Genomic DNA, 15,683 nt, shown 5'->3' with positions numbered 1-15,683 from the left:
TGGCTGAAAACTTTCATTGCTAACTAGTGATAGAAATTGATATTTCACTGAACTCAATGAGTTGTCAAGCATACAGTGTATCAGCGACAATATAGGTGGTATATATTTGTACCATCTATTTACTTGAGAATATATACAGCTATTATTCTTTACTCTTTTCTCACTGATATAAATGTAAGGCTTATATAATAAATCAATGGCATTTGGTGTCTGTACAACTCAATAATAATAGTTTGATAGTACTATTTGTAATCCTCAGTTTGCTCCTGTTCTGTTATATCCAATTTATATTCTTTAAGAGGCAGTTAATGCTTTCTTATATTCCAATATGATTACTATATGTACAGGTTGATGAAGCTGACTAGTTATGTTTAAGCAACCCTAATGTGTAAAATCTGAGTTGTATTTTATTGAGTATCGACAATGTGCCAGTGAATGCAAACACCATTTTTGGTGACTTAAATGATTTTGAGCATTCTGATTGCATCTTACAGCTGAATAAATTTATAGTAAACAGTGAAGAAATTTAAGAGTTTTAAAATAAGACAAGCTGGTATATCAGATTCCATGTACAAAACAACCATTAGAATGGAAGTGTTATCTCCCAATGAACAATGACTGCAATATAGAATACAGTTTACCTGTTAATATCATTTTATATCCACAAAACGTCATGGAAAAGAGAGAGGAGAAGGAAGAAAGAGAGGAAAGAGAAGGAAGGAAAGGAAGAGAGGAAGGAAGAAAGAAATTATCTTCTATTTCTATTTATGTTTCGGATAAAGTTCTGACCATAGATACAGAAGACTTGGGTTCAAGTTCAACTCTTCATATATTAATTACACTGGACCAAGGACAATGTATAGCCTCTTAGCCTCAGGTTTCTCATCTGTTAAATGAATACAATGAAACAATTATGTCACAAAGATTTGGCAAGAATCAGAGAATACATATGAAATACATTTATAATTATTTACCAAGTCTGATGGTTTCTTTTTTAAAGCCATCAACTTACTTATCAGTTCGATAACTATGAGCTAAAATAATCTGATAGAAACTATTTCATAAAATTCCTACAACTTATAACTGAGCCCTATGAAAGTGATAAAATGAATAAAATAGGTATATGTATGGTCATGTGAATGTGTCCATAATGACTGCTTGGATTACTTTTTTGTCATTTGCTTCACCTTCTTTAAGAATTATTTATATAATGTTTGCTGCGTAATGAGACCACAAACATTGTCAGGTCTCCAGGAAATATAGACTTTTATGGACAAAAATACATAATCTGGGATAGACTGCATGCTACTTCATCTCTTAAAGTAAAACAAAACATCAATAACAAAAAACAATCATGGATATCATAGGTGACCTATATTCATTAATCCAGTAAAGTATTAAACTATGAAGCTAAGCCTCTAGAATCATTATATAGTGAATTAAAATATAAATTCCAATGGAGACAGACAACAGAAGTTGTAAGTGCCTGCTGTATCATCCTGCTGGCTTTTCAATTTGGGGCATTCTCAAATAAAGTCCATTATATCAGTCTTCGTAAGAAGAACAAAGCGCTCCTTCATGTAACTGATAAGTGTTGAGAGAACAAGATATAACTGAGAAGTAATATATCAGAAGCTTCTGAGTATTCAGGAACAGGAATAAATATCATTAACAATATTAAGTCATTGATTAAGTAATTAAATGGATATGGATTTGATTTTCAAGATTAATTTATTCCAGTGAGAGCCTTCATAGGTTTTTGGTATAAATTATACTATCACTTAAAGGGGTAATTCTAGTTTTAATGGTTTATTGGAAAAATCGAGTATTTTGTTTTTTTTTTTTAACCTCCCTAATCTCACTAGAATGCCAACACATTCAGTAGTATCCAATTCCAAGTCACCATTTGGCCTTTTTATCATGGTTTCTGGCGATGGTGCATTTCATTTTTATTAATGAATGTTTAGATGTATTAAGCATTCTGACTAAACATCTCTGGCCCTGATATCTCAGAAGTGAAAAGAAGTGTCATGATGATTACAATTGTTGGAAATTGTAAAAACTAAACATTTGGCTTGGCTGACGAGCCTATTTAACCAATATGCTGTACTTTCTTTGTACTTGCACAGCATAGAATTTATACAAGCCTACCAGCATAATTGTGAAGGCTTCTAATCTGCTTATTAACTATTTTATAATTCTCAGTTTCTTTAGTTGAAAAATGAACATTCTTTTATTACCTAATTCCCAGTGTTGTTAAGAGCATTAAATGAGACAACTTATATATATATATCAAATGCATCAGGCATTAATGGACCCTGTGAAACACTATATGGAATAGAATATATAGCACAGGTAAACAGATAAGTGCAATACATATCCCTTGATACTTTTAACATAGAAGGATTTCAGCACATATATATTGTCTTTTGTCTTTCTGCTCAGTGGTTTATGCTACCAAACAATAAAACCTAAAACAGTTAACTGGGAATCCTAATTTCCTTAAATACTAAAAGTTGCATCCCAGGATTTCTTAAATTCTGCTAGGAAGTAGCTTTAAAGATGAAAAACCTGAAGCTGCTCTATCTTCCAAGCACATGGTATTTTCCAAAACAATGTCAGCCTCACTGAGAGTGCTTCCCAATGTATTAGATAATCGGCTTGCAATCAGTTTTTTCATCTTGACCAATCGATTTTTTACAAAGGATGTAGCTAATATTTTATATTATTTTAATAAAAGTTGCATTTGATTTGGAATGTCAGAATTTTTTACTCATAATAACATTAATCAAATATATATTAATCTGTTCCCCACAAGAATAATTTCATGGAAGACTAAGTATAAACTAATCTGGAATGTGTGGTAACCTGGTGGCGCCTACAGCCCAGCTTGTCTCAGCAATCATTCTGATATATTTTGCAATTATTTTCAGTCATAGATATTCAACAGTTCTTGTAAATGCCAGGCTAAAAACCTGAGACATCACTCTGATTTAATAATCATATTCTTGAGAAGTTCAATCTAGAAAGGAACACTGCTGAGCTGAAAGTGTCTGTGGGTGAGTGAATAAAGATCTCTTTTAAACACGTGTGGCTCTCTGCACATGGTGTTTCCTTCTTCTTATTCTGACAGCTGTTTTGAAAATTAGTGTTACTAATCACAGTGAGAGGTGGGGACAGAGTATATCTTTTCATGCTATTAAAGAGAACTCCTCAGTTTTTTTACTTTACCAGTGTTCTCAAACTCCATGCATAAATGGCAGTAAATAAACATTCATAATTCTCTGGATGTATGTATAGCTATATAAAAAATAGAACCCCAAATTCTTAAGACAACTTTGATTCTCTTTGATTATTTTACATCATTTGAGGCAAAATATTTCCATTTTAAACCATGAGGCAGAATTTTCTTTAGCTCAGAGAATTGTGCTTGTTTAACAAAACACCTTGATATGCCATTTGGGTTGTTTGGCCATTGCTTGGTGGGCAATGAAATGAATTATGTTATTAAAAAGAAACAAAGAAGGGGGATCTTATGTTTCTACCAACTATCTGGTGATAGAAGAAAGAGTGCAAATAGATGAGAGAAAGAAATGAGCTCAATAAAATCTCGAGAGTATGGAGATTTAAGTCAATAGCTCTCAACCTTGTCAGAATCAACCTGTACTTTTATTTGTTCTATAATAAATGTTTTAATACATTTTATTGAGATATAATTTACTTAAAATGGAAATAATTTAAGCATACTATTTAATGAGTTTTGATAAATGTGTACATATGTCTCTTCAATCTCCACAACAATCATGATATAGAACATTGGCAGCATCTTGAAAAGTAGGCTTATAATTCACTGCAGTCACTCCTGACATGACTTTTCCCAAACTACCTTCGATCTACTTTTTTCACCGTATTAATTTTATCTTTTCTTGAATTTTATATAAATGCAATCAGATAGTGTTTCTTTTTTGAAATCTAGCTTCTTTCACTTAATGTGTTTTTAAGGTAATCCATGTTGCACCAACACCAATAATTAATAGCAAATATTTTATAATGCTCCACTTCTACAGTAAAATAAAATCCATAGATTAATCCTTAATTTAAATAGAGCAAAATAAAATAATTTATATAAATAGATATCATATGTAACATGTAAATGTAGAGACATGTCTAGTGCTATGAAATAGCCAGATAATTTTTGCCTATGATAGAAATGATGAATTGACTCCTTCATCATTATAATATCTCTCTTTATTCCTGATAATATTATTTGTTTTAAAATCTAGTTTTTTAAATTAATTGTAGCTATTTCAGTTTTATTTTGATTAAAGTTAGCATTGTATATATTTTTTTATCATTTTAAACTACCTTTGCCTTTATATTTAAAGTGTGTTTCTTGTATGCAGCATATAGTTGGGTATTTCATTTTTATCCAATCTGACTTTTAGTTGGGCTATTTAGACCAGTTACATTTAGTGTGATTATTGATAGATTTCAGTCTATCATCTTTCTATTAGTTTTCTTTTTTGCCCCATCTGTTCTTTGTCCCCTTTTTCCTCTATTTCTGCCTTCTTTTGTATTTTTTTTTCAGCAATTCCAATTATCTCCATTTTGGGCTTGTAAAAAATTCTTTATTTTTTTAATTGGTTGCTTTCAGGTTTATTGTATACCTGCTAACATATCATTTCAACTGATATACTTATCTGTGTTGAACTTCTTAGATCTGAAATCATAGTTCTCATCTAATTTGGATAATCATAGGGCATTACTTCTTCAATGAATGTTTTATTGTCTGCTTCTTCTATTCTATCTTTTGGGGAATCCAATTACCCATGTGTCAAGCCAACTGAAATTGCCTTACAGCTCACTAATACTCTTCATTGTTAATTTTTTTCTCTGTGTGATAATTTGGATAGTCTCTATTCCTATATCATCAAGTTCACTACTTTTTTCTTCTGAAATTTCCTATCTTTGTTTAATTCATTCAGTGTACTTTTCTTCTCAGTCATTAAAGTTTTCATCTCCAGAAATTTTATTTCAGGTCTTTTAAAACATGATTTCAGTTTCTACTTTACTTTTTAACATGTAGAATGTGGTTGTAATAACTATTTTAATATCCTTATCTACTAAATCTAACATCTGTGTTAGTTCTTGACCAAACGTTGATTGATTGACTTTGAGAGTTTTACTTTGCTGCTTCTTCCCATGCCTAATAATCTTTGATTAGGTTGTGAACTCTACCTAGTTGGATGCTACAGTACTAGACACTCTTGTATCCTTCTAAATATTTGGGTTTTTTTCTCTGGGACACAGTTATTTAATTTGGAATCAGTGTGATCCTTTCAGGTCTTGCTTTTAAGATTTATTTGGCAGGAGTCAATCAGTGTTTAATCTTGACATGAATATTTCCACTACTGAGGCAAGATTTCTCTGTGTACTCTACCCAATGCTCAATGAATTATGAGATTTTTCCACCTGGCTGGGGAAAATAGGCACCTACCATGTGTTAGTGCCAAATATGTTTCTTCTAATACTTTTGGATATTTTCTTTTTTTGATATCAAGTAGTTATTTCACATGCATGAACTAGTAATTTTCTATTGAGTATTTGAGAAGGACCCTCTGTGGATCATTGGTATTCTTTTTGTGAGCTTTCACCTGTCTAGTACTCTGTCCAGTAACCTCTAATTACCTTCCCCCCTCCAGAATCCTCAGCTCTGTCTTCTAAAATCCAGGAGTCTGCTTAGATCTGCATGTGGGAGATCAGCATCTCCCTATCCCTATGCTGCAGCCTGGAAATTGTCTCAAATAGTAAGGTGGGACAATCATAAGACTTACCTTGTTTCCTGTTTCTCTGGGGTGTCTCTCCTTTGTTGCCTGATGTTCAGTATCTCAAAAATTGTTTTTTGATAAATTTGTTTTAGTTTTTCTGGTTGTTTCAGATGGGAGAGAAATTCCAGTCCAATTTAATTCATTTTTGCTGTAAGCATAAGTCAGCGTTTTTTGTTTGTGTATTTTTTAGGAATACTTTTTACTGGGCATAGAGTTCTGGGTTGACAGTTAGTCTCTTTCAGCTTTTAAAAATACTTAACTTTTATCTCCTGAAATCACATTATTCCTTGAAAAGTTAGATATTAGTCTTATTTTTTAACCCTGCAGATAATATGCTTTTTTCCTTTGACTGCTTTTGAGATTTTCTATGTTTTTACATTTTAGTAGCTTTACTATAACATGTCTAAATATGTTTGAGTTTACAATAGTTCTTGACTTTATAATTTGCCAGCATTTGTGTTTTTGAAAACTCTGAGCCATTACCTTTTGAAACATTGTTTCTTTTTCATTTTCTCTCTCTTATTTTTGAGGAGTCGGATTATCAGTATGTTATACCATGAATTGTATTTCCTTCATCTCTCTCACTTTTCTCTGATCTTCTAACTTTTGCCTTTCAGTGCTTGCTTTGCATATTTCTTTCTTATCTATTTTTCAGTTTTCAGATTATCTTTTTGTTTTGTCTAATCTGTGTTAAATCCATCTATTACATGTATAAATTCACCTGTAAAATTTTCAAATCTAGAATTTTTATTAAATATTTAAATAGTTTCCATTTGACTGTGGGAATTCTCTAACTAGTCCTTTTTTCTAACATACCTAACATACTATATTTTAGAATCCACATTTGCTAACTCTATCTTCTGCTTATTTGCCATTTTGGTAGCAATTACATCTTGTCTCTTTGTATATTTGTTTATTTTGGATTGTGTTCTGACTGTCTTATAGAGGTAAATTGAGGTCTAGTTTATTGTTATCTTCTTCTAGAATGTATTTCTATGATTGTAAAGAAGTTGGGTTACTTGTAAACCAAAATCACCTTTATCCACTCAGGACTTAAAATATTTTGAGGCTAGGCATCAATCCTTATGATGTATTACCTGTGAACTAGCACAAATCTGTCTTTTTAGCTCTCAAATCCTTTATTGCATGGCTGCACATAATTTTTAGTACTCCTGAATAATGTTCTTGGCCACACAATTTCACATCTCTCTACTTTGGCATCTATCTTTCCACTTAACTGAAATGTCATTCTCCCACTCCTGGAAACATCATGCTCAATTTTTACATTCCAGACTAAATGTCACCTACTCTTTAATGCCTTCCCTCCAGACCACTGCCTGAGCAAATAGCTTAGTTCCCTAGATTCTCATAGGCTTTTTAGCAAAATTGCTTGGCTAGTACTTTCACATTCTATTATTAGGTATCTCTTATACCTTTATAAATATGAGCTGTTTGAGGAAAGAACTAGGTCAAAGTTGTAATTGTAATAGGGGACCAAAACCTCAAAATCTTTATGTCCCCAATGTGTAATACATTACCTGAAATATAGTAGTTTGCCTAATAATGGTTGCTGAATTGTGGTCCTGGGGTTTCATTGCTGTATTCTTTAGTACATTTTATGCCTTGTAGCATTCTCTGGAAATGTGCTTCTGTGATCTCTGACCAAATCTAACTGGAACACTTTTGTATTAAAGGACTGTGAATCCCTAGGTAGTGATTTCAGCATGCTTCCACTCTTATGCCAAATCTAAACCATATGCTGTCAAAAGCATTGCCCTAGGGTTAAAATCAGATCCAGAAAAATTAAGTGTTTCCATGAATTTAGGCTAATTCCCAGTAGTTATTCTTGTTCCAATTCCTGCTTTCAAATGATTAAAAAAGATACAGCAAAGTAGGTTAAAATGTCTGTTTTCATATACACATTGGAAAAATCCTTTATAGCAGGAGCATTACTTAAAATTTGAGCACAGATTACACTGGTTCTTCAAGGTGCCAAAATGTATCTAAGAAGTTAAGTGGGTGGTGGGAGAGCTGGATTAAAAGAATAAATATGAATATCAAAAATCAAACCAATCCACTTAGGCCAGGACCCAAACCAAGTGATGAGAGGAAATGTAAGAAATCAGATAGAGACTGGTGTCTAGAATGAATGATAACAACCTCAAAGTGATGTGTTTTTAAAGATATCATGGATGGCCAGTATGAGAAGGCATATCTTCCAGGTGGATACTAGCAAAACACTTAGGAATTGTAAGCACTCTAGTCACTCAGAGGAGTAAAAAATGCAAAGAGAAATATCAGCAGATTAAAGTTCTTTATTGCTCCTGGAGAGACCTGACAAGAATAATGGAGGGATTGAAATTTTGTATAAATTGTATACTGAATTTTTGAAAACTCAAATTTAATTTTATCATCCATTACACCCCAGATACACAGACACAGACACACGCACACACACACACATGCACACACACACACACCCCATTTCAGTGATTTCCCAGGACTCTTAGAATTTTTTTAAAACAAACAAACAAAAAATAATAATAAAATCTAAAGATCTCAACACGCCTGCATGACATGAAATTGGCCAACTTCTTCAACCCATCTCAAGATATGCTGCTCCTAGTTTGCTCACTGCAGTCACAATGACTATCATTAAAATCCTTAACCACTTCATACTCCCTCTCCCCTTTCCCTTATAAACTCTAAATTGTATTTCAGTTCTCATCCTAAGCTTCCTGACAGAACATCCCCTGAAATCACAAAGTCATATCTACCTATTGTAAACCGTGATAATATTATTCTAATTTCTTTGTAATATTACTGAAGTGTAAGTATATCATTAACTAGATGCTAAGTTCCATGAGTAGAAAGACACTATATCTTTTTGCTTACCATGGTGTTCTCAGTACCTAGTATAATGCACAGCATATCTTGGTTCAGTATGGCAAGGACTCAAGAAAAAAGAATAATTAGTGAAAGACTTATTAGAACAGAGTACAATTTAAATTCTTAGATATAAAATCAGAATAGTATTCCTGATACTAAAAAAAGGGATACATGCATGGATACAACAAAACTAACAGAAAGATGGTTGAACGGCCTATATAAGGCTTTCCAAAGTCTGAAAAAATATCTGAACTGAGATATTTGCAACCTTCAGCAAAATGGCAGCTTTTGCATTTAATTACAACAAAATATTACTACTACTACTACTACTACTAATAATAATAATAATGAAGCAGTTAACATTTCATGTGCCAGGAACTTGTCTATACATGGTAACTCCTTATATGAGATAGGAATTATTATTATCCCTATTTTTGGTACAATAATGTTGAAAAACACAGATTTTCTTGTCTGGAAACATGCCTGAGTTACATCTAAGAGGTAGCTGTGCTTAAGTATGAACCCAGGTATTAGTATAGCATATATTCTTTGTTTGGAATTTTACTCTATTTTCAGGAAGACCTACTCACACTATATAAATAACATAAACACAATTCTTGGTGAAAGATTGTCCAAGCTACACTCAATCTCGTAAGAGGCTCCCAGGGTCATTATAACATAGCTACAGTATAACAGTATAGCATTAGAGCCTATTGTAATCACTTATCAACATATTTGTCTTCTCTATTAGACATTTCTTTCTTTAAGAGCAGGGATTACATATTATTCACATTTACATTCCAAGAGACATTACACTGCACACAAAATATATGCTTAATAATGATGGTTTAGTAAATATTTGAGAGCACATTCAAATTCAGAGCTAATTAAATCAGCTTTGTTCACTTTCAAAGTCATATGAGATGATTTCACTTAAGAAAAAGAAAAGTGCGTACGCATACCTGTGTTTGTTTGTACAGGAACAAAGGTCATCAAATATCATTCCTAATCATGATCATTTATATTTTAAATGTGCATGCAATAAGTATTTTTCTTAACATCTTTACTGGACTAGAATTGCCTTACAATGGTGTGTTAGTTTCTGCTTTATAACAAAGTGAATCAGCTATACATATACATATATCCCCATATCTCCTCCCTCTTGTATCTCCCTCCCTCCCCCCTCCCTATCCCACTCCTCTAGGTGATCACAAAGCACTGAGCTGATCTCCCTGTGCTATGCAGCTGCTTCCCACTAGCTATTTTACATTTGGTAGTGCATATATGTCCATGCCACTCTCTCACTTCATCCCAGCTTACCCTTAGTTGTTCACTTAAAATACTGTGAAAACCTCATTCAGAAGAGGTAGAGAACCTGGCCAATTTCCTTCTTCTGAGTCCCTCTTAGCAAATGAACAACCAAAACATGAATACACAAAATGGAAATCAGCAGATGTTGGGCAGCGAAAAGGAAATTAACGATGAATTGTGTATTAAATCATCTTAAAGGTCATGATTTAACAATAACATTAGAAACCTTATGTTCTTGTGCTTTGAAACGAGACAATTGCAATTTAATTTTTGAATACCAGAGAATGTAAAAGGATCATCTCCAGCAACTGAGACAACTAATTAAAATTGTTTCACCTGTTTTTCACATGCCCATGATTTCTAGGTGGAGCATACTGAATAAAGAGAAAATTATCTAACACAATTCATCATTTTGCATTTTATGTATTAACTGAGTATATCAATGCATTTTAATTTTTAAATTTTATACATCTATAGATTATTCTTTCCTTGTTTTTATACTCCATATAACATCAAATATTTGATATTTATGAAATTTCAGACCCTTGATTGATATTTATTGTCAACATTTGTCTAGGCATTTTGTACTGTAAACAATATGTGTAACAGATTTGAAGGTCAAAACTGTGAAGAAAGCACACTTACATCCACCCACACATAAATAATATCATATTGTTCTGAGGATACACTGAGATCGGTTATTTGAAATGAGAAATGTAAAGCCTAGAGCTTCAGAAACCTACTCAAATCTCAATCTGTAAAATGAAAAATAAGGGGGAAATATGCTCAGTTAGTTCTTTAACATTTTCCCATGACAGTAGGAAAAAGTTCTGAGGAAATTACAGGAGTCAAAGGACATGGGTTATTTGGTAGAAGACTTTGAAAAAAAATAGGTATTCAAAATGGAAATTCAGATCCATCCCATGTTGTGAATCAAGCAGATAGCTATATTTTTGTAGACATCATAATAAAGGAAGTCCCTTACTGTAGGTTATGGTCTAGTATATATGTGTTGAGTACATACTCTTATAGGTATCAAAACCTTCATTTTTGGAATTTTATCCACTAGAGCCTTTTATTAGATCTGTCTTTTGGAAATATTTACTCCAGATCTGTGGCTTGCCTTTTCATTGTCGTAATGGTGTCTCTTGAAAAAGCAAAAGTATTTAATTTAAACAAAATCCAACTTATCAATTTTCCTTTTATACACTGCACTTTGGTGTTGTAGTAAAATGTCATTCCCAAAACTGAGGTTACCTAGATTTCCTCCAATGTTGTCTTCTAGAAATTTTATAGTTTGCATTTTACACATAAGTTTATGATCCATTTTGAGTTGAATTTTGTGAAAGGTATAATGTCTGTGTCTAGATTTATTTAATTGCATGTGAAGTTCAGTTCCAATCACCAAATTAAAGCATGCACATTATATCATCATTTATGGCATTATAGTTATATCATCATATCATTTAGCTTGGGAAACGTTTAAAGAAGGCTCATGACTGACTCAACTGAAATCTGTAATAAGGCTTAGATCATCTAGCAGAAGTATTTATTCAAATACCATCTTAACTGGCCTTGAATATTTCTTTCCCAAAGTGGGACATTATTATCTATCTCATGATAAAGAAATGTATATGCATATATATTCCCATGCAACAGAAAAAAATAGCTGGCTCTAATGATTTTGAGGTTCTGTTTATCACAGAGAACCCACATAGATATCTAATGGACATAGTGTAATGGACTCTAGTCTAATATCACATAATCTAATGGACTCTAGTATAATATCACATAATCAAAATAAGACCTAAAATTTGGACTGTTGTGTGTAACATGGAAATGCCTGCTGAAAGCGTACCCTTTCTCCAGGTAAAAAATGTTACTTTATGTCAGGGGACATTTTATTAATCACTTGAAAAAGGAAGGCGGGATCAAGGAAGGAGTAGCTTACCTGGTAGCTTTTCTTATGAATGTACTTTTAAAATAGAAATTAATAAGGCCTCTTAAATGAAAGTTTTCACTTTTACTAGTTGATATGTATCCCACAAATAAGTTGGCTTTTTAATCTTACTATGTTTCATCTGAAACCTATTGAAAAATTATCTACATGGTCTTACTTACTGAGTAGAATAATCAGCTGCTTTAAGAAGCAAGGAGAATGGTTTATAGTTCTTTGCTCAGTTACCATCATTTTTCAAAATCCTTTTAATTGAAGTATAATACACAGATAAATGAACAAATCCTAAGTGTACAAGCTCAATGAATTATCAGAAAGTAAACACTCCTGGGTAACTGGTACAAAGGTTAAGAAATAAAATGTTAACCACACACCAGAAACCTCTCCTCAAGGCCTCAATTACCTCTTTCCCAAAGGTAACCACTACCCTGTTTCTGAACTTGATGTAAATAGAATTATATATTACATATTCTTCTGTGTATGGCTTCCTTTGTTCAGCATCACATCTGTGAGATTCTTCCCTATAGCTTTTATGTAGTTTTATTGTGTTCACTTGTATAAAGTATTCCACTATAAATATATCATTATGAAGTTTCTTTATCTCTCATTAAAAAAAAGAAAAATTATCTAGAGTTTTATATATAATATAAAGTTGTTTTATATGTATATATATTTTGGAATATAACACGTATGTGCATTGGTGTTGAGTTATCATATATCTGTAAAATTATGAACATGTTTTTTATTTAGTTTTTTCTTTTTCCTAAAAAGAGGCTTGATCTATCCTGATTTTGAAACCAAAAAGTGGGAAAAAATAAAGTAAAATAATAATTAAAACCCCACATTCTTTATTAAACATGGGGACTGTTTTCAGGTAACATGATTTTTCTCCTTCTATCACATTGCATTAAACAAATATTCCATATAAGTGTTAAGCAAACAAAAGCCATTTTGTAAATGAGATATTATTTAGTATAAGAAATGCAATTTAGAAAAAAATTTAGATCTGACAATAATTTTGATCTAGGAGTTCATAGTCATTACTTATTACAGATTGTGGCTGTAAAATATTTGCACTGTTCTGTTTCTTGAGATTTACAATATGCTGGTGTTATTTACATTTAAACATAGTTACATTTAAAGGTTGAGCATCCTCTAAAATGCCAAAGAACGAAAGATGTCTTGGTTAGCTGTTAATCCCAGATTGAATTCGTTTCTCTTTTACGTTGCTTTGAAAGCCACATTTCATGAGCCAACTTCTGTAACATAGCTTTTACCCTTTATCTTTTCTTCACTGATTCTACAAATCACATTAAAGAGAGCAGGAAATGTAGCCAGCAAGAGTCCTCCTAAATTTTATAATAAATTTCTTGTTCTGCACAACCTGTGATTTTGCTGCCTGAGTTGGTTATTTTGCCACCTGAGTTGGTTATTTTGCCATACATAAAAATTTTAGAGACAGATGGTCAAATTCCATGAAATCTTCTTGATCAGTTGGGAGAGAACCAAACTATCCATGCACATTATCTCTTCATTCAATTAGGCCTTCCAAAAAAGTTTCAAAATTTTAAAATGAGGATTTTTGCACATATTTTGTTGTTAATTTTCTTACATGGACATTATGTATAATTTGCTTAGAATATTATTATATAGATATTGTGTAATATAATATCTGTGTGTGTGTATTCCTTAAAAATAGTATACTTTTTGTCATATTTTCTGTTTGCAACTGAAGTAAAATAATTTTTTGATGTTATATCTACCTGCTTATCTGAATTTAACCATCAATATTAATGATCTGTTTGGAGATCCTCTACATTTTCTGCAAAGATATTGATATCTGAAAATAATGACACCATTTTTATCCATGTTCAATTCTGCATCTATTATTTGTTTTTTCTCTCTTAGTGAAGAGCTTAAATATGATATTCAGTAAATGTGTGATAAGATAGTGGACATCTTTGTCTTGTTGCTGGTTGTAAGGGGTGTTATTCTAATACTTTATCATCATAAGATTTCTTTGTACATGCAATTGATCAGGTTTAATAAGTTTTCTTGTCTTAGTTTGTAAGATTTTTGTTTCTAATAATGAACACGTGTTTTCTTTAATGCAATGTCTTAGTTAGAACATTATTTTTATCTCTTAATCTATAGTAAATGATATTAATAGATTTTTAAATATTAGAATAACTCTGAGTTCTTAGAATGAATCTAACTTGGGTATAATGTATAAAATTTGATATATTGTAGCATTTGGTTTCTAATACTTGGTTTAGGATTAGTGCAATTATGTCATAGTGGGCTTACCTTAAAAAAGAGGGTACATCTTCCTTCTTTCTGTTTCCTAGAATTTTGTATAAATCTTGGAATAATAAGTTCTTGAAAGTTTAATAGAATTTGATTTTTAAAAGTTTTGACCTATTTTTTGTTTTTATTATTTTTTGCTTTGACTGAACTTTTTGATTATTGGTATTTTATTTTTTAAAGAACTGAGGGTACTGACATTTATTTCTTCTCATATAAATCTTAGTGAGTCATATTCTTTAGAACTTTTCTATTTCTTTTAAATTTTCAAATGCATGTCCATAACAGTCTTGGGACTCAATTTTAAATGTCTTTTAAATTATATTTCCTTTTTAATTTCTAATCATTTGTATTTACACCTGTTTTATTTTCTGTTTTTTAGCATTCTCAAAGAACCGACTGCTGTTTCTGCTGATAATCTGTATCAATTTTATCTTTTTTTTCCTAGCACATTAATTTATGTACTTTTTTGTTATTTTTCTCTTTCTAATTTTCTCTCATTTATTCAGTTGTTTCTTTTTCTTATTTTTAAATGTATCTTTTGTCATTTATTTCTAAATTAATGGTTTTCAATGCATGGGGTCTCTGATGCAAATTTTGAAAATCACTTTCAAAGATTTGCTTAATGGCCAACTTTTGTAAATATTCTATTTTACTAGAAAAGACTATTTTCTCTTTTATCATGGGATGCGAGCATCCCTATATGTCTGTTAAATCAAGTTTATTTGATATACTCTATACTTTTATAGTATTTTTGTCTGTTGGGTCCATCAATAATTTATTTATTTACCTGATATTATTGAGGTCATTCTTGATATTAAATGATGCCATATCAGAATGTGTCTTCCCAAAATTCACACACTGAAATCCTAAACTTCAAAGATGAGGGTACTAGTTGGTGGGGGTTTGGGAGGTGATTAGGTCATGAGGGTGGAGCCCTCATGAATGAGATTAATGCTGTTATAAACGAAATCCCCCAAACGGAATCACTTTGCCCTACCCCTGAAACTATCATAACATTATTAATCAACTATACTTCAATATAAAATCAAAAGTTAAAAAAAAAAAAGAAACCCCACAGAGATCCATCTTCCCTTCCACAACCTGAAGACACAGGGATGAGCAGGTAGACCTTCACCAGAATCTTCATGCTGGCCTCTTGTTCTAGGACTTAGCCTCCAGAGCTGCGAGAAATAAATTTCTGCTGTTTATAAGCTACCTAGTCTGTGGTATTTGTTTAGAGCAGCCTGAACAGACTAAGACAAATGAGGATTTGTGAGCAGAGAGACAAAACCCCTGCCTTCATCATGTGAGTTTACATTATTTATATTAAGTGAGAAAGGTAGGTTACAATCTGAAAATATGATTGGGAATTGTCAATCCCCTCTTGCCTT

Source organism: Mesoplodon bidens (assembly GCF_964165515.1).
Source record: "Mesoplodon bidens genome assembly, chromosome: 1".
Classification (NCBI taxonomy): domain Eukaryota; kingdom Metazoa; phylum Chordata; class Mammalia; order Artiodactyla; family Ziphiidae; genus Mesoplodon; species Mesoplodon bidens.
Note: the sequence above shows the minus strand (reverse complement) of the source record.